General features: G+C 37.6%; 1 protein-coding gene across 1 annotated transcript in view; it reads right to left on the bottom strand.

Moving 5' to 3' along the window:
- Positions 1-25,845, bottom strand: part of LOC132105852 (voltage-dependent L-type calcium channel subunit alpha-1C-like) — a 151,463-nt gene that overhangs the window by 40,874 nt on the left and 84,744 nt on the right. The gene's annotated exons all lie outside the window — the stretch shown is intronic.

Here is a 25,845-nt window from a genome sequence, read left to right as displayed (position 1 = left end):
AGTCTTTGCTGACTGTCTCACAACTTTCCTGTGAGGATCAAAACACAGACATTCATCTCCACACAACTCTGCGAAAAGGGGTATCAGACCTGATTTGTTTTAACTAGCTGTCAATTGATTTTAGAAAATGGAATAAAATCACTGCATATCAGTAGTTCTCAAATGAAAACATGAAAATATATAAAAATATATGCTATTCTTGTGGCAGATTAAATCACTAATGTTTATAAATGTCATTATGACCATTAGACATTCAATAAGAAACCAAAAAAAAAAGTCAATTTTTCAAGCAGGTCCCAGTCCTAGAGACCGTATTTTAAGATTAAAGTCAAAATAGATGATTTACACAGAAAAGAGACCATTAACTTGGAAATTACCATAATATCCCTGTAGCTGAGGGTTTTATTACACATCCAAAAAATTCCACTGCCAATTTCCTTTTTGGAGAGGATATTGAAATACACGGTGATAAGCCTTACTTTTAATAACTAGTCAATTTAGTACTTTAATGCATGTAGATGGTACCGAATTAACTGCACACAAAATGTGTGAAAATAATTCAGATGAGGAAAAAACATGCATCTTAAACAATGCTACATGAATCCAAATGTTAAATAAATACATATAATTTAAAATATAATATATTTGGTTCTAATATAATAAATAACAATTAGGCTACTTGTAGATCATTTCAAACTATTTTTGTGTTCAGCAGAAAAAGCAGCAGCATAAGAATCTGAAACAACATGAGGGTGAGTAAATAATATTCTTTTTGGGGTGAATTACTCATTTAACAGGTGTTTTGTTTATGTGGAACCACATTATAAATCCAGCTGCTTTAAAAAAAAAACAGGGTTAAATGAAGCTGTTATCATCTACTTTACTGTAGACCAAACTCTGAGATCTGGAATCAATCCAAGGCTCTTAAATTAACTAAGCTCAATTACTGACAAGAGCCCTCGGTCATCAGCTCAATCAACACCACAGCAATCCAATGTACACACACACACACACACACACAGATAAGCACACACACAGATAAGCACACACACACACACACACACACACACACATACACACACAAAGAGAGAGAGAGAACGTCTAGCTGTTACATTGAAACAGATGAATCTATTGTATTACATTTAATTATGGATTCATTTTGATGCCCTATCCTCATATTCCCTCTGTGTTTTACAATGAGATTGGATAAGACATAAAAAAACAGCACTGGCAGTCTAACATACAGTCCTGCTTGGCTTCACCCGTTTTCTTCTGATTTGCTGCGTGTGTGGATGTAGGAGGTCAAAGGTCGTGGGAGCTGCTCTGAGACAGTCTCATCCCCTGGGAGCCATTTGGGCTTACAGAGCAAAATAAGGGCTTCAGCTTTGCTCACTGAGAGAAAGGGAAATATTCCCATGGCTCGGTCTGTCAACAGTCACTTACACAATACATTAGCTGCAGGAATCGTCAACCTGTTCTCAAATAGTGCATGGGTCTTCACAACCCAAATCTAGACCCATGAGTTTTGGGTCACCAGATACATTTAAACAACAAAATCTGAAACCTGCAAGAATCCTCTTATTTCCTGCACATCTTTGGCAAAAAGGCTCTGTAAAAGAAAATGAAGAGGAAAAAAAAGGTTTGTCTCTAACTAAAGACTTGCTTTAGATATTGTGGTGCACTCATGAGAAATCTTTTATCTTTTAAAATAAAGTGAAGAACTATTAAAACATCCTGTAACTTTCAGAATTCAAAACTTTCCAGTACACCTCAGACCAAAGAAACCATTTATTAAGCTAAGCTACTGAAAACAACTTTCAACTTTCCAGAATCAATGAGGAAATCACTTGCTTTTGTCACATGCAAAAATAACTGTACATACATCATGAAAAATACAAATTTGGGTGCTTTTTAGTGTGTAAAAATGTATTAGCATTATGTGGACCTCTTGAAAATTGAAAGAAAGGGATAAAATGATAAAAGACCCATTTTAAACAAAGTATAACTTACTGCAGGGCTCCAATATTCTCTCCAGTTCTTTTCTCAGCACGAGCTGCCTTAAATATGCTAAACACATCTGTATCAGTTCATCAGGGGACAATAACATGCATATCATATCATAATAGTTCCATATCTAATCTCTCCTTGTACGGTATATCTGGACAATGAAGGACAATGAAGATAAAGAGTTGTGTGTGTGTTTTGAATTTATGTGATGGTGTGCTTTATATTACTTATACACCATAATTATGAGTTTACACTGCATATCTTTCAGCAAGACTGACCGTTTGCTCTCTGAAGGATGAAGAGAGAGCAAGAGAGACAGAGACGGTGTGAGTGAGAGAGCGATTTACAGGGCTACTCACTCATGCCCATAATTGCAGCAATAGCACATTAAAAAAGGTCAATTTAAGCCTGGAGTAGCGTAAGATATCCGTGTGAGTGAGAATGTATTATTAAGACTTCCAGGCGAGACGTGTTAGTTTTCCTTTGAACCAGCTGGCACAGAGACAGACACACACACTCACACACACTCAGAGGCATCTGGCGCAGTGCAACCCTGCACTCTCTGATCCAAAACCCGCTGACTCTCTCAGTCCCGTCTTGGACACACACACAATGTAATGACTGACCAAATATATACAACTTCTAGCTAATTAAAAAAAAACTTTTACAAAAATCATTCTTTATAATTGCCATTTCCAAACATGTAGCCTATGCTGTCATATTTCAGTGAAACACAAAAGGAGATTTTTCTTGCATTTTATTTTTGAAGTTTTATGCCTTTATTTTGATATGACAGTAGGTGGACAGGAAGTGAAGTGTGAGAAAGAGAAGGAGATGGCATCAGGAAAGGACTCGAACCCGGGATGCCTGAAGTGCAATAGAGCTACATGTGGGTGTGTCTCCCACAAGGTTTTTGGTGCTAACAAACAACGACCATGTTCACAACAGCCTCCATCTACGAGGAATGTATGCTGTCAAACATACACAACTATATGCCGAGTCTACAATCCGCAAATTCTATTCAAACAAAGCATTTCGATGAGGGGGGTTCAAAACAGGACAGAAAATTACTTCTAAATTATGTTTTTTATATATAAAAATCTTGACAAAATAAAAAACATAGGTAGTTTATGATTTCTTTAAGGAAAAAATGATATTTCAGTGGTTTTGGCTCCGGAAAAACGTTTCGTTTGCTCATTGCGTTCACATGAAAAACTTTTGTGCTCCCCTGAGAAACTTTCGCAATCTCGATGCAACACAAAGGTTTTGAGAGTGAACGCAAAGCAACTGTAATATAAAGTTTTCTCCGATCCATTTTTTTCCCATCACCCTGTCTCTACAGGGAAGTGGTAGACCTGCGTTCACATTCGGATCCAAATTCGTTACGCTGACGAGTGCCATCAACTTTGACGTCATTTGTTTTTTGTGTTGTATTCAAACAAAATGTACCAGTTTGAACATCTGAATGTGAGTACTTTTATTTTGTTTTTTTGGGTAGCACTTTATTTTACAGTCCTGCTCAACGTGTACATTCTATGTATTTATTGTACAATTACAATAACTGGGTAATAACTAAGTACTACCTACCCCTTAATCTAACTTTAACCTTATACTAGCAGTACTTCCTTGGGTAAGTACACTGCAAGTGCACAGACCAGAAAAGTGTGTAAAATTTTTGGAGCTTTGTAGGAATAAAAAATGTTGTTGTATAGACACAAAAAGTACAAAGATTATTCAAAGATTATTCAAACATCTCATTTATGCACCACAAAAAAAAAACAGCATATGGGTCATTAAATAATGACAATATACATTTTTGGTATTCCTTTAACTCTCATCTCATCTGCATTCAGACACAGCAATAATGTCGTTTACCACGGATTCAACCAACCCCTTTCTTTTTCCACTCTCAAAAGTGAGAAACAATGATAAAGAAGAACAAAATAGACTAAAGAAGACATGAAAAGAAGGAAGGAAGGAGCAGAGAGTCAAAAATGAGGAGTAAATGAGAGGAAGAGTGGAGAGATGGAAGGATGAAGACAGGAGAGGTGAGCTGTGTGGCTCTTTGGATGACAGTCACGATAATTACATTTTCTGTGATGGGTGCACAAACGGGGCCAGGAGCCAATCAAACTACAGTGAGCCGCTCGGGGGACAGACCCTCCCGATCTCTGTGACCTTACCTTCATGACCAGTCTGTCTGTAACCAAGGTAACAGGATTTGCAGTCAGCAGATGCCATGTCAGACATAACCCCCCCCCCTTCCACTTACAAGTCATTCCTGACGGACAAATGATGTCACAAGGCAACAAACTCTTTATTAGGTACACAACGGCCAATTGAAAAATAATTGTGTGTATGTGTGTTTTTTGGGCTTATATTCCCATGTGGCCGAGAAACCTGTCAGAAACAACAAAATTAATTGGAGATTTTAGATGTCCTGAGTCAGTTTAAATATTGACTGTACATAGAGAGTCAGGAGCTGTACACATTGCAAAACCCATAGCATGCTGCTAACTGTTTCCAAGACAACCAGAGCCCATCTTGGTCTCCATGGAGATAGCTGGTGAGCAGCAGCATGGCTGCGCCGGTACGCAGCAGCCTTCTGTGAATCCTGCGTGTGGAAGCGTTCACATTTGTCGCTCGGATCACTTCAACCATTATCTGACACCACACGCTTCACTATGACAGAAAGCTACATGGCACACGTGTGCTTAATACACCTGCAGTCAACACAAAAACATGCTTTCTGCCTTATGGTCATGATATGGCAGATCTGTTGCATTTTATTCTTTTGACTCAAAGTTACTATAATGCAGCTTAGTAAAATGTCTAAAAAAGATGAATATCCCCTTATTCACTATTGTGATATGTACTAAATCGCTCTTTTTAAATAATTGAACAATTTTATAATTTGGCATTGTTAAATTATTAAATACTTTAAATACTTAAAGTATTTTTTAAATAAACAATTATATTTCATTAATAATATTTGTACTATTTTACTAATTATATTTGATTAAGAATATAATAATTTTTAATTATACTTCATATTATTGTTATAACCTGCATGTCTTAAACTATTAAATATGTTTTTATTATATAAATATTGTATAATTTGATAATATATATATATATATATACACACACACACATTTTTTCTTTTTTTTGCACTATATTTTGACTATTTAGACAAAATTATTGATGTTTGTAATTATATTTGGTATCTGTATTATAATTTCTATATTTTTATTTTCATAACCTGCACTTCCTAAAAAATTAAACAAGAAATTATTATAATAAAAAAAAATGTATAAAAAATATTTAATTAAATATTATTATTTAATATTACATTATATAAACACACACAAGCACACATTTTAGTCAGTTTATAAATAATGATATTTTAATTAGTATAATTTTAAGTTTCATTTGGTTTGGCTGTGCAAACAACAATTTGAAAACTCAGCTTAAGTCTCTGCCGAATGTTTGTGATGGCAATGCGCAAACAGTAGGCAGCAATCATACTAAGAACTGTGGCTTTTTACCAATGTTTTTTTTTTTTTTTCATGTAAGACTACTAGTCGAACTTCATGAGCAAAGCTACCTTTTAATAGTGTGCTTCCCCCACTTTTCAAATGTTCCCATGCTACTGGAGTAAACCCCAAAAAACCTAGACGAAATAACCAAACGAAACATGCGCTAAAACTAGATATGAAGGGAGTTCTGGCAGTGTCGTAATTTCTCCAGAAATAACATTACTGGGTCTATTCATCATCACACTGCACTGACACCAGCAGACCAGAGCATGTGCATATGTGTGTGTGTGTGTGTGTTAGAGGGAGGAATTATTTATGGTGCAGTGCTCAAACGCTATCTGAAAGTGACTGCCAAATTCCACCCACTCTCCTACACTAATATAATAATAATAATCAACATGGGGTAGAAATCAGAGTGTATATATTTAAGGAAGGACCCCGATGGGTCTATTACTCTCATGGCGATACATCTCATTGGCCAAAAGGGATCACTGCGCAAAGTTCTACCAATCTGAGGTTAGCAACTGCGAAAAGAGGAGGATCGCTCTGTTCCGCTGCATTTTTCACACTACTTTCTAAAATTAACCACATACTCATCTGTATACCCTCCCTTTCTCTCTCTCTTTGTCTCTCTCTATCTGTCTCAGCAGGTACCAAAAATATTCTGTCCCGTAGGAACAGAATTATCTGCTGCTTTGAGTTCTTAAGCATGAGTGTGTGTACGTTTGTATGCTGGGTGGCCTTTTTATCGTCTTGGGTAGAATCAGAAGCACACACACACACACACACACACATCTTTTCAGCTTCACACTAAACCATTTTTCTTGGGTAAACATGATGTACAATTTGAACATGAAATTGAAATTGATTTCCTTTTATGTCAGTTAATCTTAAACAGGAGGGTCTTTTGGTAGGTAACTGGGACTGGATATATATTTGCTTCATTTTCACAATTCCAAAATTTTAAACATAAAAAGTGGATTTTTTATATCTTCATAGGAAAATATAACTTGTGCTTTCTTGTGCTTAATTCATGCTGAATGGTTGCAATAGTGGTCCTATGGTGTACATTAGGTGTACAGACCCATTTGAATATCCTATAACTCACACTTTTTATATATTTTAAATAATCTAAATGACCAAAATTCAATTTTCAACAAATATTATTTATTTATTTATATTTATTTGTATGAATATTTATAAAAACATATTATTGCATTTATATTATAAATAATATAAAATAAATTATAGCATTAATTTTATTTCTATTACTTTAGAAATTACAAACTGGAACCTGCTGTGAAATCTGCATGGGGAAATCTGTCACTCTACAAAACTGTATATTGCTTGGATTCCTATTAAAATGACAGGATTTCTCTGATGAAAAATTGCTGAACAATGGTAAATGTGACTGTGCCTTAATAGTGATTATTGACCGTCTTGCAAGTTCCACTAATGTATGTAATCACCAATAAATAAAGGGCTTTACTGTTGACGTTGTAAGTTTAGGTCATTGCATTGACCGTTACGAAAGATGGAAAATTGCCGCTCCTGTACATGAGAAACTGAACACAGCGTGACAGTAGAGGATGCTGCTGCCAGCAGGAGAGGAGAACGGGTATGAAAACAGCATCAAGGATGGACAAAGCAGAGCTGCTTTTCACAAAGAAGAAAATCTTGTTAGTCTTTTAATTGACAGTGGAGGTTGGGTGGGTGGAGTGTAACGTACTGTTTTGCTGCTGGGTCAAGTGAAAAAGCTGTAAGGACGAACCTAACTATCCCAAGATTAAAGTGGAGCATGCTTGTTACCTGCGTTCAGTTACTGTATGTGTGACTTAGTAATAGAAAAGGAGATTTCATGGCTTATAAAATAGTAAAGAACTTGCAACATACATACATTAGGAGGCATAAATTGATAAGTTGCATTGGGCATCTCTCTTTCTTTCCTTTTCCTTCTTTCTTTTTCTCTCTATCAATCTTTCGGACAGCATTTTTATGGCATGATTAAAGCAATATGACTGACTCTCCCATTCCAGTGACTCACAAAGAGAGAATTAAGGGGTTTTAAAGGAAACTGTAAACTGCTGGGACTTAAAGCCACCAGCCCTATTACATGCCTACAGACTCATTGAGATCTGATACTCACACACATACAGACATACACCCGTGAACATACAGATGCTTGTGCACATGTTTGCGGTCATAAATCACACATGTACACAATCACTGGTTTTACTAGTATATCCACTACTTAATTTAAAGCTATAGGCTCTATCCCAGAGGACCCCAGCTTCCCCCTTCTCTGCTTTGATGATCCTGGCCTGTCGGCCGTGTAAACGGGTGCGGTTCTCGTCCGGACCGCGGGTCCGGCAGCTCACGTCTCTGGTGGTGTGGGAGTCCCTCAACGCACCCTTCCTGAACCCACGAGAACACCAGTGTGCATGCACGGGGAAGAGACCGGTCTCACGAGGAGAGGCACGTTGGGCTTTTCAACAGCGGTGGTGATGAGGCACCATTCACATCAGGTGTGGCCCATCACACGCCGCCAGTCCTGGCTCATCCAGAGCCCCTCCTCTCTCACACACCCACTCCTGTCGGGAGTCTGGTGAAGGGCGGCGATTTAGGACGGGGTGTCGATGACAATCAGGGAGGAGGCTGCTGACTCGCCACATATATATATATATATATATATATATATATATATATATATATATATATATATATATATATATATATATATACACACACACACACACACACACACACACACATATATATATATATATATATATAAAGTTTTGCCCACTCCACAGTGTCACAATTCACTGGAGCAAGGGAACGAGGAGGCGTAGAATGGGGGGCATGACATTACACCACCCTCTGGAACATAACATCGAGAGGTGGGAGGGTGGGTGTCTTGAAGGTCCCTCAGGACAGGCTTGTTCAGGACGGGATGCCTCCAAGGTGGTACTGGATCTGGGTCGAAGCAAGCAAATCGTTTAGCCACTGCGAAGCAGGCAGACTAGGAGGCCATGGCGGAAGAGACAGTTCAGGAGGCCATGGTGGAGCAGGCAGCTTGGGGAGCCATGGCGGAGCAGACAGTTCAGGAGGCCAGGCCTCTGAACGTCACGGCAGTTTCCTGCGGCGTCGCTATGACGACCCGGTAATATTTTGGAGGTACTATCCGCAATGGAAAACGGAGCGAAAAGTGAGCCGAGCTGAGATTAAGGGCGAGTTGAGTCGAGTCGAGTTGAGCTGGTACTGGTAATGGAAAAGCACCATTAGATTCCTCCCTTGATTTGGGGTTAAGGCTTGACTTCAGAATGGCAAGAAGGTTTGAGAATGCTGCAGGTGGGACATCGGAACGGCCGGCGGTTCTGGGCTAAGGATGAGGGAGAAGCTTTGGAGGACTCTGGGATACCTGGGGTTGGGCAGGTGATCAGAGCCGTTGGGGTGGTATGTGGGAGTTCCTGGCATGGGGTGAGCTGGGGAGACGCGGCGAGCTCCAGAGGGGCCTGGACGACAAGACTTTGAATTGTCCTTTATTGTTTCTACTTCAAATTCAGAACCCTTTAAATAAAGTATGAGATTAACCAGCTCCATCAAGGGAAAAATCACACATGGGAAGATCGCAGTGGATAGTCTCGTTGTCAAGCCACAGCTGGAAATACACACCTATAGCAGCATTGCACCAGCTCATCCGGTTAGCAAGCTCAAGGAATTCCTCCACATATTGCTCCAACCTCTGACTGCCCTGCTGCAAACACCACAGCCTGTCCTCAGCTTCTGTCAGCCTTCTCTTTTTAGGTCCACTGTTCTTTCACAATTCACTGGAGCGAGGGAATATGGAGATGAGGAGACGTTGCATAAACTTCAACAATCTTTAATAATAATCCAAAAATAGGAACAACTTCGGGAGCACAGGAGAACATATAAGGAATGATATTTTACAGCGGACGATGAAACTCTGAAAAGAACAATCCTTAAATAAACAACTCAATCAGGGAAAAACAAGACACACCTGGAATCAAACAGAACACAATCAGGGAACAGGAAGGCAAAATATGGGCATATAAAATATGGGAAATACGAGGGAAAACTAGATCAAAACACACAGAACAGTCCTTGGGTGTGACACAAAGCAATCTCACAAGAACTAGATTTTTTATTTTTTTTGTAGCCATAATGACATGAAAATCAACATGAAATAGGCTTCTTTTTTTCTTTTTTATAGCAAAATATGATTTACTATTTTTTCTTCTTTGACTTTGGGGTGAAATGTTACCTGGAAAAGATTTGGACAGGTTTGGTGCGATTCACTGTTTTATCAATAACATGATGGCACAAAGTGCTGAACAAAATACTGACATTACATATAACATGATATTATACTATAACCTCTGCACAATAATTAGACCGATGAATGTGATACACACAACAAGACAGACAGAGACATCTGTCCTTTTGTTCAATTGGCTGGCAGGAGTGATCACAGCGAAGCACAAAAGCTTAGAAAGAAAGAGAGGGGAAAAGCTGGCCTGCTTTTCTCAGTGGAATGTAAATAATGTTAATGAGACCGGTGTGACATCCTAGTGATGGACTCAAGCCAAATATTTCAGATGTCTCTTCTTGCTGCCTAGCTTAGACCTTTAACTAACAGCACACAACCTGAAAACACACTGTTGCACCTCCACCTACATGTCTTTCTTTATTTCTTTCAATTCTGGCTGAATTTTTTGAGAAATCCCATGTAACTGTCCTTGTCATTTCTCTTATAACTCTCTAAACACATATTTTCATTTACATCTATTGTTGCTATGGCAACACACTCACACAGTGCCTAAGAACATAAAGAAGTTTAACAAGATATGACATTATAAGAAAACAGTAGGAGAAGTGTGTCAAAAAGAGAGAAAGACTTTACTGTTTCTCAGCAGCATTTTAAATCACAGTCTGAATTGATCTCATATGGGAATGTCTGAGGTTTTTTGAAGGGCTATTAAATGTCCAGACAATGTCCAGAAGGGCTATTAAGTTCATAAACAATTCATTGTCAATGTCCAGTTACATTTACTTAAATAGCTCCACTCTGGACAAGAAACAACTGTTTGAAGTAACAAAGCTTAGTTAGTGCCACCTTCAGCATAGTTTTCAAGCTACATTTGTGTGCAGGCTTAGAAATCACACACCACAGTTTTCATTAAATGAATAAACTCACTCTTCAGACAGAATCATCAATGACCTCAGATGTCACTGAAAAACTGAATGAGTCAGTAAAAACACACAGTGCTCAACTGAACTCTCTTCAATTGCTGAACTTAACTACAGAACAGAATGGAGGGAAATAGATAGACAGACTGAACTACAGGGCAAAAACTGTAAACTATATGATAGACACACAAAATAAGAGGACAGACAAGGATCCACAGGACAGATTATGAACTACAGGACAGGGGCCTTAAAGGTGGGGTAAGCAATTTTTGGTAGACAATGTTGACATTTGAAATCACCAAAACAATCACTATATATACACATCTATGGTCTACACTAGATGCAGCGTGGCATGCAATGCAAATCCCCGACAAAAAAACGCTGCTGCATTCTATTCATGAAGTATTGACACATGATTTTCAACGGTCACTTTGTCAGGTCTGGTGTAGGCTACTAGACCGACTTTAGCTGTTGCCGCGCAGACACTGTTACACTCACCTATCGAGAAGAAACAAAGCAATCTCGGCTTCCGATCGGAGGCCTTTCACTCCTTAAGTTCTCTCCAGTGCTGGAAAGCTGATCCTATATTTACCCTTACTGCTGATTGACTACAAGTTTGTCTTGCTAGTTGGCCCGAATCAGATTTTTCTACTTGTTTTTGAAAAATTGCTTACCCCACCTTTAACAGCAGGCCAGATTCTAAACTATAGCACAAACTTTAACATACAGGACACACTCAAAAATGAGAGAATGTGAACTACAGTACAGATTGTAAAGGGCAGAATATTGAACCTAAACTACAAGACATATATGGAATGACAAGTCAGATTCTGAATTGCATGACATACACTGAACTAGGGCTGGGTGGTATACTGGTTCATAAAGAATACCAGTTTTTATTTTTGTTATGAATTTTTAATATACCGCAATACCAGTGTACATCGCTTAAACCCAACCCTGGTCTTGGAGGCACCTCAACACTGCAAGTCTTGCATGTCTCCTTAATCAAACACACCTGATTCAGGTCATCAGCTCATTCGTAGAGACTTCAAGACCTGAAATTGATGTGTCAGAGAATGGAAATGTGCAAAAAGTGCAGTGCTGGGGTGCCTCCAGGACCAGGGTTGGAAACCACTGGCTTAAACAACATTTGGAATGTGGTACAGCGCATCACTGTTTGAGAGAGGCCCTTTTTCACTGCTGCACACAGCTGTATGTGTTACTAAAAGCGTGTCTACACTGGCCGCGATCTCCGCGGCTTGATAGATTACTATAGAACTCATATTCAATGATGCTGTTCACACTGGATGCGGCACAGCGAGACATGACAAATCGCTGAAAAAGAAAACTGCTGCCTCGTTCTATTTATGATGTTCTGACACAAATATCAAAATGATTTGCAACGGTTGCTTTGTCACATCCAGTGTAGACAGACTTTAGCTGTTGGGGTGGTCTAGATATGGTGTAAGTGTGATGGGGAAGATGGATAGGATAGAGATTGAAAGTTACGAAACATAAGCTGTAATAAAAAAAGTTTCTGTATTTAGACTGCAACTGCCATGCATTCTGATTCCTTCATTTGAATTATTAGTGGCACCTCTTTGTAAACAGCATAATTATTTGGGGCCTAGCAAACCTGTATTAATTCTAGTGTGGAATATTTATACAATAACTACTCATGACTGTAGAATAGGGCAATTTAAGTCAATCTACTGCAGTATTACCTCTCTCAATCAGTAGAAAACAGGGTTAATACCAGGTCATGCATGATAAAAATACAGTGTAAACTACAAGACAGAATCTAAACTACATGACAAACACTGAACTACAGAACAAACTTTAACCTACAGGACACACTCAATGATGACAGACTGTAAACTACAGGATGGAATATTTGACCTAAACTACAAAACATCAACAGAATGACAGGTCAAATTCGGACCTACATGGCAAACACAACTATAGAACAAATTCTAACCTATAGGACACACGCAAAACTGAGAGATGTTAACTGCAGAACAGACTGTAAATTACCAGACAGAATCTTTGACCTAAATACAGACATAAACTGAATGACAGGTCAGATTCTGAACTACAGAACAAACTCTTACCTATAGGACAGACTTAAAACTGAGAGACACTGCAGGGGGCACTGTAAACTACAGGACAGAATCTTCAACTACAACTACTTTAATCTTAAACTACAGAACATAAGCTAAATGACAGGTCAGATTTTGAACTACACAACAAACACTGAACTACAGCACAAACTCTAACCTACAGGACTCAGAACTGAGAGATTTTAAACTACAAGGCAGAATATTTGACCTACTGTCAACTACAGGACATAAACTGAATGACAGAAAAAATTCTGAACTAAATTAAAATTTTTATAAAGTTAAAATAAAACAAAAACTATTAAAAAGCCATTTTTACTTGTACCACTTAATTTTCTTTAAGCAATATACGTCACTAAAATAAAAGATGAACTTTAAATTACAGAAATTTGCAGAAGAGAACCAGGCTGATGAGTTATTTACATGAATATCATGCATTCACATCTTTAATACACAACACAGAGACCTGTGCTATCACGTTGCTGCATTTCACCCCTTAGTCACCTCTCACACTCCAGCACATCTCCACAGCAACATGCTCACATTGCTTAGTATCAGAAATGTTAGGAATCTGAGTGAGGTGGCTAAAGAGCATCACCATGACGGCAGTTCAGAGAGGGATGAGTTTAGAGAAGCATCATGTAAGGAGGAGTTGATGTCATCGGCATCAGGGAAGAGAGATGCTGAAACTAAACAGAGCGTTAAGCACAGCATACACGCGAGAGAGAATTCTTCTGAGATGTCTTTACGTAAACAATACTGAACCATGAATTCATCATTCCCAAGCATTAATTTGCCATGGAAACAGTGCCACATTGTGAGATTAGGGACTGGTGACGGTTTGATTCTAGGATGGGGTTTGTGTGACCAACGCTTCAACCACTCCAGTGGTGTTACTCCACTGCCATAGTGCTTTTTAGGGTCTGACTGTGCAACCTGGAGATAAAAATGAACAGGAATGTGTTCTTTGATGATTATTTAATTCTAAAGATGATTTAAGCACCAGCCTACAGTGCTGTTACCATGTTAAAAGCATGGTACTTTGATATATACCATAACCATCACATTCGTATACTATATATACAAGTACTCAGTGTGTATCAGTCTCTCCTCTCTTCCTTCTCTGCAAATGTCTTCACGGCTAAAACATCCTACTACCACAACAAAATTAACAGCTGTTGTGACGCTCGGACACTCTTCAAGACTTTCTCTTCTCTTCTTAATCCGCCGCCACCACTCTCGGTTACTGAAGCCCTGCGACTAGCAAGAGCAGCTTCAAAATCCTCGGTACTCATCTTACTGGACCTTTCTGCTGCTTTTGACACTGTTAATCACCAGATTCTCCTGTCCACCCTCAGAAAGATGGGCATCTCTGGAACAGCACTCCTGTGGGTTAAGTCCTACCTCTCTGACAGATCCTTCAGTGTGTCTTGGAGGGGTGATGTTTCAAAGTCACACCACCTTGCTACTGGGGTTCCTCAAGGCTCAGTACTTGGACCACTTCTCTTCTCCATCTACATGACATCATTAGGATCTGTCATTCAGAAGCATGGCTTTTCTTATCACTGCTACGCTGATGACACCCAACTCTACCTCTCATTCCAACCAGATGACCCGACGGTAGCTGCTCGCATTTCAGCCTGTCTGAGTGACATCTCTAGCTGGATGAATGACCATCACCTTCAGCTTAACCTTACGAAGACAGAACTCCTGGTGATTCCAGCTAACCCATTGCTTCATCACAACTTCTCTATACAGCTGGGCTCATCAACCATTACTCCTTCGAAGACAGCTAGAAACCTAGGAGTTGTGATGGATCATCAGTTAAGCTTCACAGACCACATTGCTACAACTACCCGGTCCTGCAGGTTTGCCTTATACAACATTAGGAAGATTAGACCCTTCCTGTCAGAGCAAGCAACCCAACTTCTTGTCCAAGCTCTTGTTCTCTCCAGACTGGACTATTGTAATGCTCTCCTGGCGGGCCTTCCTGCATGTACTGTCAAGCCTCTGCAATTGATCCAGAATGCAGCAGCGAGGGTTGTCTTCAATGAGCCAAAAAAAGCTCACGTTACTCCTCTCCTCATCAGGTTACACTGGCTACCAGTAGCTGCTCGCATCAAATTCAAGGTACTGATGCTTGCCTACAAGACGACCACTGGCACGGCACCAACTTACCTAAACTCACTGGTTAAATCTTATGTGCCCTCCAGAAGTTTGCGCTCTGCAAGTGATCGACGCCTTGTGGTACCATCCCAAAGAAGTTCAAAATTACTCTCACGGACCTTTTCCTGGACTGTGCCCAGCTGGTGGAATGACCTCCCAATCTCAATTCGTACAGCTGAGTCTTTACTCATTTTCAAGAGACAGCTAAAGACTCATCTTTTTCGCCTGCACTTAACCAACTAACACTAGCACTTTTCCTTTTCTTGTCTTTTAATTTAAAAAAAAAAAAAAAAAAAAAAAAAAAAAACCTACCTATGCGTTCTATACTAGACTAACTGAGACTTGTCATGGCACTTGTATACTGTTGTTGTTCTCTTGTTGACCTGACTGCTTCTATTGTTCTCATTTGTAAGTCGCTTTGGATAAAAGCGTCTGCTAAATGATTAAATGTAAATGTAATATAAAAATACAATATATATACTAAAACTATGATAGAAAAATTCAATTTATATGGAAAAATGGGTAATGATTTATGTTATGGTCCAATACAGATGTTCAAATGCATTCAGAGATGACTGAAGACTTCATCATGTACAGGAGAGTTCCTGCAGACATAAAGCCTAAATAAATAAATTCACAAAAAGCTGAATTTGGGCAGAGAACTGAAAGTCTGTGGTAACTATGACACTAGTTGTCATGGAGACCGTGTAATCTGCAGAGCATTGTTTTGATTGGTGATGATGCCAAAGTGAGGCTCCATCAAACGTCATGAACAGCCAAAACCACAATCCTCCCACACTGCGTGTGTGTGGGCAAGAACATGACATTTTTCTCTGTTGAAGACACTTGTAAAAGACTGTTTAAAAGTTAAATGTGCAGCAGCAGCTCATTATCTCTATAATTCACAAAACACACAAAAAGACTAAATTAGGTATTTGATGATTATGTTATTGTGTGAGGGCTGCTGATGTTCACCCTCATCACCTTAGATGTTTGTTGCAGCGTGGGACTGCAAGATTGCAAAAACTGTCAAGAAATGTTCAGGTCGCAGGACCACAGCAAATTTAGAAGACCCATAAAAAAGCAACAAATGCCAGGGGCATTTTCTCTGAGCATGCAAAAGAGGGAGTGTGAATTGAAATCTAATATTGGATAAATTATTTGTAAACTACAGGACATAATCTTTGACCTAAACTACAAGACATAAACTAAATGACAGGTCAGATTTTGAACTACGTGACAAACACTGAACTAAAACACAAACTCTTAACCTACTGTACACGACACACTCAATAATGACAGACTGTAAACTACAGGACAGAATCTTCAAACTAAGCTACAGGACATCAGATGAATGACAGGTCAGATTGAGGAGTAGCCTACATGACAAACACTTGAACACAAATTTAAGTGTTCCTGTAGTTCAAGTGGTAGAGTATTGCGTTAGCAAGCGACGTTGGGGGTTCGACTACCAGAGAACACATGTTAGGTGAAAATTGTTAGCCTGAATGCAATATAAGTTGCTTTGGATAAAAGCGTCTGCTAATTGCATAAATTTAAATTCTAACCTACAAAACACACTCAAAACTGAAAGATTGTAAACTAGAGAAAACAGATTGTGAAATACTGGACAAAATCTTCGAGCTAAAATAATGTTTATTTTTATTTATTTTTTACTATACTATAAGCTGTTTTTGAGAAAATGTTAAAATATAGCAATATGCAAATCAAAGTTAATTTGAAATCACATGAAATGTAAACCTGTGAACCAATTAAATTTGCATCTGTGGTGTTTACAGACGATTTGTTGACTAAGGGTCTGAAAATAGGCTACTAATCGCCAAAAACCATAAGCTATAAAACAGCAGAAAAATAAATCACCATGAAATAAGTTTTTTACTCTATTACTACTGTAGATATATTTTAGGAAATAAAAAAAGCCAGAATTTTGATGAAACTTTGATTTGGATTGGTTTTAATATTTGATGTTAATATAAACATGCAAAACATTACAGCATTGACTCCTTGTTAATCGTGTAAGCTGTAAATGGTGGTACTTATGTTTTTACAATGGAACAAAATTTGTATTGGAATCAAGGCAAAGTAAGGCAAGGCAAAGCTTATTAATATGGAACTTCATATACACAATGGTATTTTAAAGTGATTTTATGATTAATTTAATTCAAAATGAATTAAAATAATCATAAAAATAATCACAAACAATAAAAACAATGAATTATTATTATTATTATTATTATTATTTTACATATGGATTTAAAATGAATTAAAACAGTTAAGAATAAAAATTATTATACATAAAATACAGTGCCATCAATTAGGATGTGGCATAGTGCTCATCCAGTAAATGCACAGCTAATCTGATGTGTTTTGAGTCTAGATTTAAATATGGCTTCTGATTTAGCACATCTGATCTATTCTGGATCAGAAGCCTAGAGTTTCAGAAGTCCACCACATGGCACTGACTAACACTCAGTGTACCTAAACCAGAGTAAAATGAAAACAGACAATAAAAAGCCACGTTTGGAGAGCATAAAAATCATCAAAAAAAAAAAAAAAAAACCCAGCTCTTTCGAATCTAATGTGACAGAAGAAAGGAGAGGACAGAAGTTATGAAGAGATGAGTGTAGGAGGTGTGAAGAAGCAGACAGGACGGAATGAGTGCCATCTCCCAAAATGAGGTCTTTGGCCCAAGGACATCTGTAAATCACAGGACAGAGAGATCGGACTTCCTAATATTTATCTATGATGCATGGGAACTGCAGCTGCAACTCATTATTCCATATAACTGATCTGAAAACAGTTTAATGCAGTCAACATTAACTCTAGGTCAGCAGCACTACATCTTCCCTCTATGCAAAGTTAACCTAATGCTATTTTATTTTTATGCAGAGCATCTGCAAAAACTGCAGCAGCAGTGATTTAAACATACAAGGCAGTTTCATTCTAATCTTGCATACTGTTTTGGATGGATAGTGTGCGAATTTACACCTGAGCATAGATTATTATGGGATGTTACTCTGTGATATGGTTTACACATTTGCCCACAATAACCAAACATGCATCTACACGCTTAATTTGAATCTGTTGCTTGTAAACCCAAACACTTGTAAAGCCTGAGGACCCACAATGCACCTGTCACAAACATCTGTCCTGGTGCCGCTGTGCAGCTCTGTATAACATTACATCATTACATCAATATATTCAAGTAGCACATCACTGCATGATGGCCCGTTTAATTTCGGACCAGAGAACAGAAACAGAATAATAATGAGTGCGTGTGGTAATGAAACTTATATTATATATTTTTTATGCCTGGTTCCCATAAAGCAACATTAGTAAATAAGCATTTTACATTTTTAAACCGTATTATTTTAAAAAAAATTCATACAACACTGTGCAACACTGTAACTACATAAATTCCTCAAACTTGAACAAAGTAGAAATTCACTCACTTTCTGATTCTCTGTTGTCATAGTAACTTGTTGGTGGGAAGCTGGAGGCTGAAGGAACTATATTACCCAGCAGCCCAGCAGTGCTTGACTGAATTAAATGTAGAGGATTGTGCTAAATTCATTTGGCAATTTCGTTCAGGTTTCTTGAAGCCAAGAGGTCACATGAAGCAAAGAGGGATGAAAAAACACCAAAATACACCCACAAGTGATTTTAACATATAGAAAGCAAATATGTGGTCTAACATTATGCTAGATTACATACAACTTTTCTGTCACTGTTTAGAAAACAAATACAGAGACAATGAAATGCCGTTAGAAACTAACCAGAAAGTTAAATAGCAAAAATATATAAATAAGTTACATAACAATACATAATTGTCTTATTCTCGCCAAGTTGCATTTATTTCATCAAAGAATCAAATGAATCTGAAGACATAAACTGAAAAATTCATAGCCATTACAGGAATAAATTAAATTATGTAAATTATAAAGATTTTAAATATTTTAAGATATATACCATTTACCTTTTTTTAATGAAACTCTTAAATATTTCACGATATGATTAATTCAAATGAATGCAGCCTCAGTGAGCACGCAGAATTCACTCAAACCACTAGGTGGCGTCTGAAAGCACGTGTCATCCTAAATCTCTTATTCAGCTGCCACACACTCCCATCTTTCTTTCCTTCACACACTCGCTCTCTGAGAGTTGTGTGTTAATAGAATCCAGCCCCCTAAAGTAGTTCAGTCTCTTTCTAGCTCTTCTTTTCCTCTTTCACCTCTCCACCATGCGTGTCTGTGTGTCCTACTAAGTGCCTCAGTATAGAAATAGTCAATTTCCTGAACATTTAACTGGTGGCACAGAAACGCGCATGTATGAAAAACACATGCAAACATGTGTGTATCCGGCACCTGGATGATGTATTAGGGTGTGAATTAACTAATAAAAAGCACGGAAGCTGTATTTTACACAAACAAATAATTAGCTCATACAAAATAATTTACATAAAAACAACCTTTATGCATACAGGAACATTTCAATAAATTATAATGTTGTGATAAACTTAATTTATTTCAGTAATTCAACTCAAATGGTTAAACTCGTGTATTAAATAAATTCAATGCACACAGACTGAAGTAGTTTAAGTCTTTGGTTCTTTAAATTGTTATGATTTTGGTCTCAACAAATTAGAATATGGTGACATGTCAATCAGCTAATCAACTCAAAACACCTGCAAAGGTTTCCTGAGCCTTCAAAATGGTCTCTCAGTTTGGTTCACTAGGCTACACAATCATGGGAAAGACTGCTGATCTGACAGTCGTCCAGAAGACAATCATTGAGACCTTTCACAAGAAAGGTAAGCCACAAACATTCATTGCCAAAGAAGCTGGCTGTTCACAGAGTGCTGTATCCAAGCATGTTAACAGAAAGTTGAGTGGAAGAAAAAGATGCACAGCCAACCGAGAGAACCACAGCCTTATGAAGTTTGTCAAGCAAAATCGATTCAAGAATTATAGAGAACTTCACAAGAAATGGACTGAGGCTGGGGTCAAGGCATCAAGAGCCACCACACACAGATATGTCAAGGAATTTGCTGAACCACAGACAACATCAGAGGCATCTTGCCTGGGCTAAGGAGGAAAAGAACTGGACTGTTGCCCAGTGGTACAAAGTCCTCTTTTCAGTCTGTAATGATTTGGGGTGCAATGTCATCTGCTGGTATTGGTCCATTGTGTTTTTTGAAAACCAAAGTCAATGCACCCTTTTACCAAGAAAGTTGGAGCACTTCATGCTTCATGAAGTTCTGCACTTCTGCTGACCATCTTTTTGAAGATGCAGAATGTGGTTAAATGACCATGGGGTTGGTGTGCTTGACTGGCCAGCAAACTCACCAGACCTGAACCCCAGAGAGAATCTATGGACTATTGTCAAGAGAAAATGAGAAACAAAAGACCAAATAATGCAGATGAGCTGAAGGTCACTGTCAATTTTTTTTTATTGGTCTTATGAAGTATTCTAATTGTTTAAGATAGTGAATTGGTGGGTTTTTGTTAAATATGAGCCTAAATCATCACAATTAAAAGAACCAAAGACTTAATCTACTTCAGTCTGTGTGAATTTAATTTATTTAATACATGAGTTTCACAATTTGAGTTGAATTGCTGAAATAAATGAACTTTTCCACGACATTCTAATTTATTGAGATGCGCCTGTATATACACACACACCAGGAGGGGAGAGAGAGAGAGATAAAGAGAAAGAAAGTGAGAGAAGAAGAAGAGAAAGGAGGAATCTGGGCCTCTGAAGTGTCATGGCTAAATTAGCCTTTCTAATTGTGGCAGTTCATTTCCGGCCTTTTCCCAAAAGCTCAAGATTCAGAGGTCACATACACCAAAAGCATACTTGCGTACTAGAAAGACGTCCACACACTTCTGTAACTATAGTAATGTGGATTGCATCATGAAGACATAGTTTCATACTAAGGTGATGATATTTACTATACATTAAAGCTGACCTTCACACAAATCTGGTGACTTTATTAGATTAGAAGAAAACAAGATCTGGATGATTTACAAATAATGAGGACCACTTAAAATCCCCACAAGTAGGATTTTGACATGTTTTACTATATTTGTAAGAACATTTACAGCAATTTGGCACAAACAAGTATTCCAACACACACACACACACACACACAACACACACACACACACACACAAACACTTTCTTAGCTGGGTATTGCTTCTAAATCTATAGGTACTATTTTCAGGGAAAATGCACATTAAAGGCAAGGTAGGTAATACATGTATAAACAACTTTCTTCCAAATTTGTTTAAACTTTCTATATATATCAATGCATAATTAAAATGTAAGTACTCTGATAAAAAGAGTATAAAAATCGAGTGACTCTAGACCGTTTAATCTGTATTAAACACAGCTCATTATTTCCATTTCGGGACGAAACATAGGATTGGCTTAGGCGACTGTCACTCTCTCGCAACCATGGCAACCACCCTTTTGCCACACATGACCTGCCCACTTGCGCGTGCACGTTTGATTTGAGGAACAAATCAACAGGCACGGATACTAGGAATACCAAAACAATGGCAGAGAAACAGCAAGCAAAATTCACAGTACCAGCCTATGCAGTTAGTGAAGGCAAACCAGGCAAAAAAAGGAAGACAGTAACAGTACAAGAAAAGGCAATGAACAAAAAGTCTTTGGATAAACAAAGAAATAAAACGCGAGTTAAAATCGGCGTGGCTTTCCAGCGATGGCGAGAACTGAGGGAACTCAAGGGGCTGAAAAGTGATTCCTTGATGGCTTTATTTCTGCTGGACAGGTAAATCTTTCTTTTTGTATTTTGATCATACATATTCTTTTCATGAAGCATGTGTCATTAGCACACGTAGCTGCGTAATATAGCTAACATAACATTACTTAGCGAGCCATAGTAGAGGCTTTGGAAGGAGCCCAAAGAAGAAGCCCTAAAAGAACCATCTTTTAAAAGATTAAAACTTATATATATATATAAACTTATAATATATATATATATATATATATATATATATATATATATATATATATATATATATATATATATATATACACAGTACAGACCAAAAGTTTGGTCACACCTTCTCATTCAAAGAGTTTTCTTTATTTTCATGACTATGAAAATTGTAGATTCACACTGAAGGCATCAAAACTATGAATTAACACATGTGGAATTATATGTGGAATTATATACATAACAAAAAAGTGTGAAACAACTGAAAATATGTCATATTCTAGGTTCTTCAAAGTAGCCACCTTTTGCTTTGATTAATGCTTTGAACACTCTTGGCATTCTCTTGATGAGCTTCAAGGGGTAGTCACCTGAAATGGTCTTCCAACAGTCTTGAAGGAGTTCCCCGAGAGATGCTTAGCACTTGTGTGTGTGTGTGTGTGTGTGTGTGTGTGTGTGTGTGTGTGTGTGTGTGCGTGTCCGTGTGTGTGTGTGTGTGAGTGTATATTTTTATGTGAATTAAAATCTGAAGGCTCAAATCAGTTTCATGTGTTATTTAAATATACATTTAATGCAAAATTTAAGTTCCTGCATAGCTTGCAATGGTTATCAGCTACTGCAATTATGTGATGAATTTAATTAAACTCTTAATTTACTCCTAGTTTAATACAAATACTGGTTAACGTTTAATCATATCTTGCAAACAGCTAGTAAAATGACAATTTTACAACTAATTCACCTGTGTACTGTGTGGTTGGCTGAGACCATTATATCAGGAGGAACAGCAATAAAAACAGTTTGTGAACTCTTTAACAGATGGCTGAAAAACAGAGCCATGCCTTACACAAACAAACACACACACACACCAGTCGCGGGTTATGATGGACTAAAACTGTAGGTAGTGGGTGGTGTCGTGAGAGAGAGAGAGAAAGAAAAATCTGCAGCGGAGAAGAAAAAAAGATTTGCTTCAGGAAGAGACAAGCGGCCACATGAATGCTGGGTGGCAGGTGAGTCTAAACTCTCTAAAGAGGTTTTTCACACTGACAAAACTACTGGAAGTCATTCATTTTCCATGAGAGTTGCTGATGTGAGGTGACACAGATCATGTAGACAGTAAGGTAGACCGGAGTTAAACTTTAGGCAAATGAATGGTGATGCAATACTGCAACCCCCAATGAAAAGAAAGACAGTAGAGACATGTTTTCCGCCTCCAGCAGGCCAGATGAAACACCTAGCAACTAGCAACACAGATACTCGGCAACCTCTGGTGGTTAAATCGCTGTCAACATGAATGCACCTTAAACTGGGAGATGTTACATAAATATAGAGAAAACATATGAAGTTTTCATCAAAATTTAAAAATAAAAAAGATTTGCCACCATGCACCAAGCTGCCTGCAAGAGCTGAGCGAGTTGTTGAGGAGAAACAGTTGTAATTACATCACTCTGACATGATTCATGCCGTCTTTTTGAGAGTGATTTCTTTTTCAATCAAAAAAATCCATATCGCTGAGTCATTGTGCACTTTAACATAAGCGCAACAATATTGAGATATAAAAGTGCAACTTCCTGAAGACACACTGGAAGGATCATGATGTGAAATGTCAGAAATCATATTAAAAGGTCCAACTAAAACAATAAAAAAGGCCCAATGACTTTCATTTTACACAATCCTTGTTGAATAGAGAATAGATGCGTAATATTAAAATAACTTAAAATGGAGAAAAAATGTGACTATATTTATATATTTTGCAGACACTTTTTTCCAAAGCGACTTACAACAGAGGAAACAGACAAAAATTTACATTCATGCATTTTATCCAATAGATGAAAAAACAAAGCAAATAAAAATTATGTTTACATTTAAACATTTACCTGACGCTTTTATTCAAAGTGACTAACAATAGAGGAAACGAACAAACAAACAAGAATTTACATTCATGCATTTAGCAGACACTTTTATCAAAGAAGAAACACATGAAAAACAAACAAAAAAGTTTATATTTATAATTTAACAGACACATTTATCCAAAGCGACTTACAATAAAGGAAACAAACAAACAGACCAACAAACAAGTATTTACATATATATATATATATATATATATATATATATATATATATATATATATATATATACATATATATATACATATATATATATACATATATATATATATATATATATATATATATATATATATATATATATATATAAAGCAGATACTTTTATCCAAAGCGACATACAATAGAGGAAACGCAAAGAAACCAAAAAACAACTATTTACATTTATATATCAAGCAGACACCATAATCCAAAGCAACTCACAATAAAGCAAACAAACAAACAAAATACATTTTTCGCCATAACTTTCATCAGAATTAATAACATCTAAAATGACTTTCTTTGTCAGCTGATGTCATCAAGCCCCTCCCCTCCATCTACCAAGTACTTTTAATGAGTCAATATCTTCCCAATGAAGATGATAAAACCAAGTCCCGCCATACATTTTTTTTCTCATTGAATGACCTGTATTTAATGTCACAGATGCATAAAGAGGTTGCTAACGCTGTGTCATGCTTTCAGTGTCAGGAGGGCAAAGAACAGAACATTGTGCCACACACACTTAAACATGTCCCTCTTGAAACACACTGCTAACTGAACCGCTAATGCCAACAAATCAATTTTTACCCAGTGACACACACACACACACATACATGCACTCACTGACACCGCCTGCAGTGATCCCAGCAGCTCAGCATAAGGGTTACCAGGTGGAATTCTGTCTTACTCTCTCGCTCTCTTTCAATGTGCCTTACTGGCATGACAGATAATTACATATCTGCCAAAGAACTATTGGCTAAGACAACATTTACATTAAACAATGATGCAAAATAAGAAAATCTCCCTCTTTCTCTTTCCCTGTGGTGAAGGATGTGCACTCATTCACTGTGATTGATTTACTGATACTCAAGGATGAGAGCATGAGTGATTCATTCTGTCTGAGAGAAAGAGAGAGAGGATACAGGATAGAGGAGCATCCAATGGCATGGACACCATAAAACAAGGAACAGCTTGGCAAATGTGTGTGTGTGTGTGTGTGTAATTAAGTTTATGAGGGATGATGGTAATATATGAGGGTCTATGGACATCTCTGTTCCTCAGTACAAGGTGACTCTCTCTCTGATACACACACACACACACACACACAGACAGTCTCTCCTCCTCTCATTTTCTCCCAAACTCTCCAAATCCATGTTTCACATTTATCACTGCCACCTTCCTGTCAATACAAGCCTAGAATAATGACAAACAGGGTCACATTATACTGAACTTCACACACACTCATACACAAATATCCCAAAAGCTCTAAATATAACAGTGTCGTAACAAACTGGAAAAGATTTGCAGAATTAGCAGCATGGCCAAACTCCAAACCCTAATTATTAAACTAGGTAACACATCATTAGGGCTATGGACATGAATGGTATTTAAAATCATGCAGTTTGTTCAGGAAAAGTGTTTTGTTACTATTCAAAGATATCCGAATTTTAATTTTAATAAGACAGACAAAACTGGTGGAAAAAATGGGAGGGATCAGGGTTGCATTACAGAAACTTGACAAAAAATTTTAAATGTAATTTAGTAAGATAAAGTGATACCGCCTTCATTACGAAGAAGAAAGGTTCTCCAGGATGTTTCTATACTATAGCCCTAGAACCATATCTACAGTAGGGAATATCAAAGTCTTTAGATGTGGGGACATTAGCAAAGTTTTGGTTAAATTAAGTAGTGCTGAAATAGTGTATCGATGTATGAAGTAC

The sequence above is a fragment of the Carassius carassius genome, chromosome 26, assembly GCF_963082965.1.
Source record: "Carassius carassius chromosome 26, fCarCar2.1, whole genome shotgun sequence".
Lineage (NCBI taxonomy): Eukaryota > Metazoa > Chordata > Actinopteri > Cypriniformes > Cyprinidae > Carassius > Carassius carassius.
Note: the sequence above shows the minus strand (reverse complement) of the source record. Positions and strands in the feature narration are given on the sequence as shown.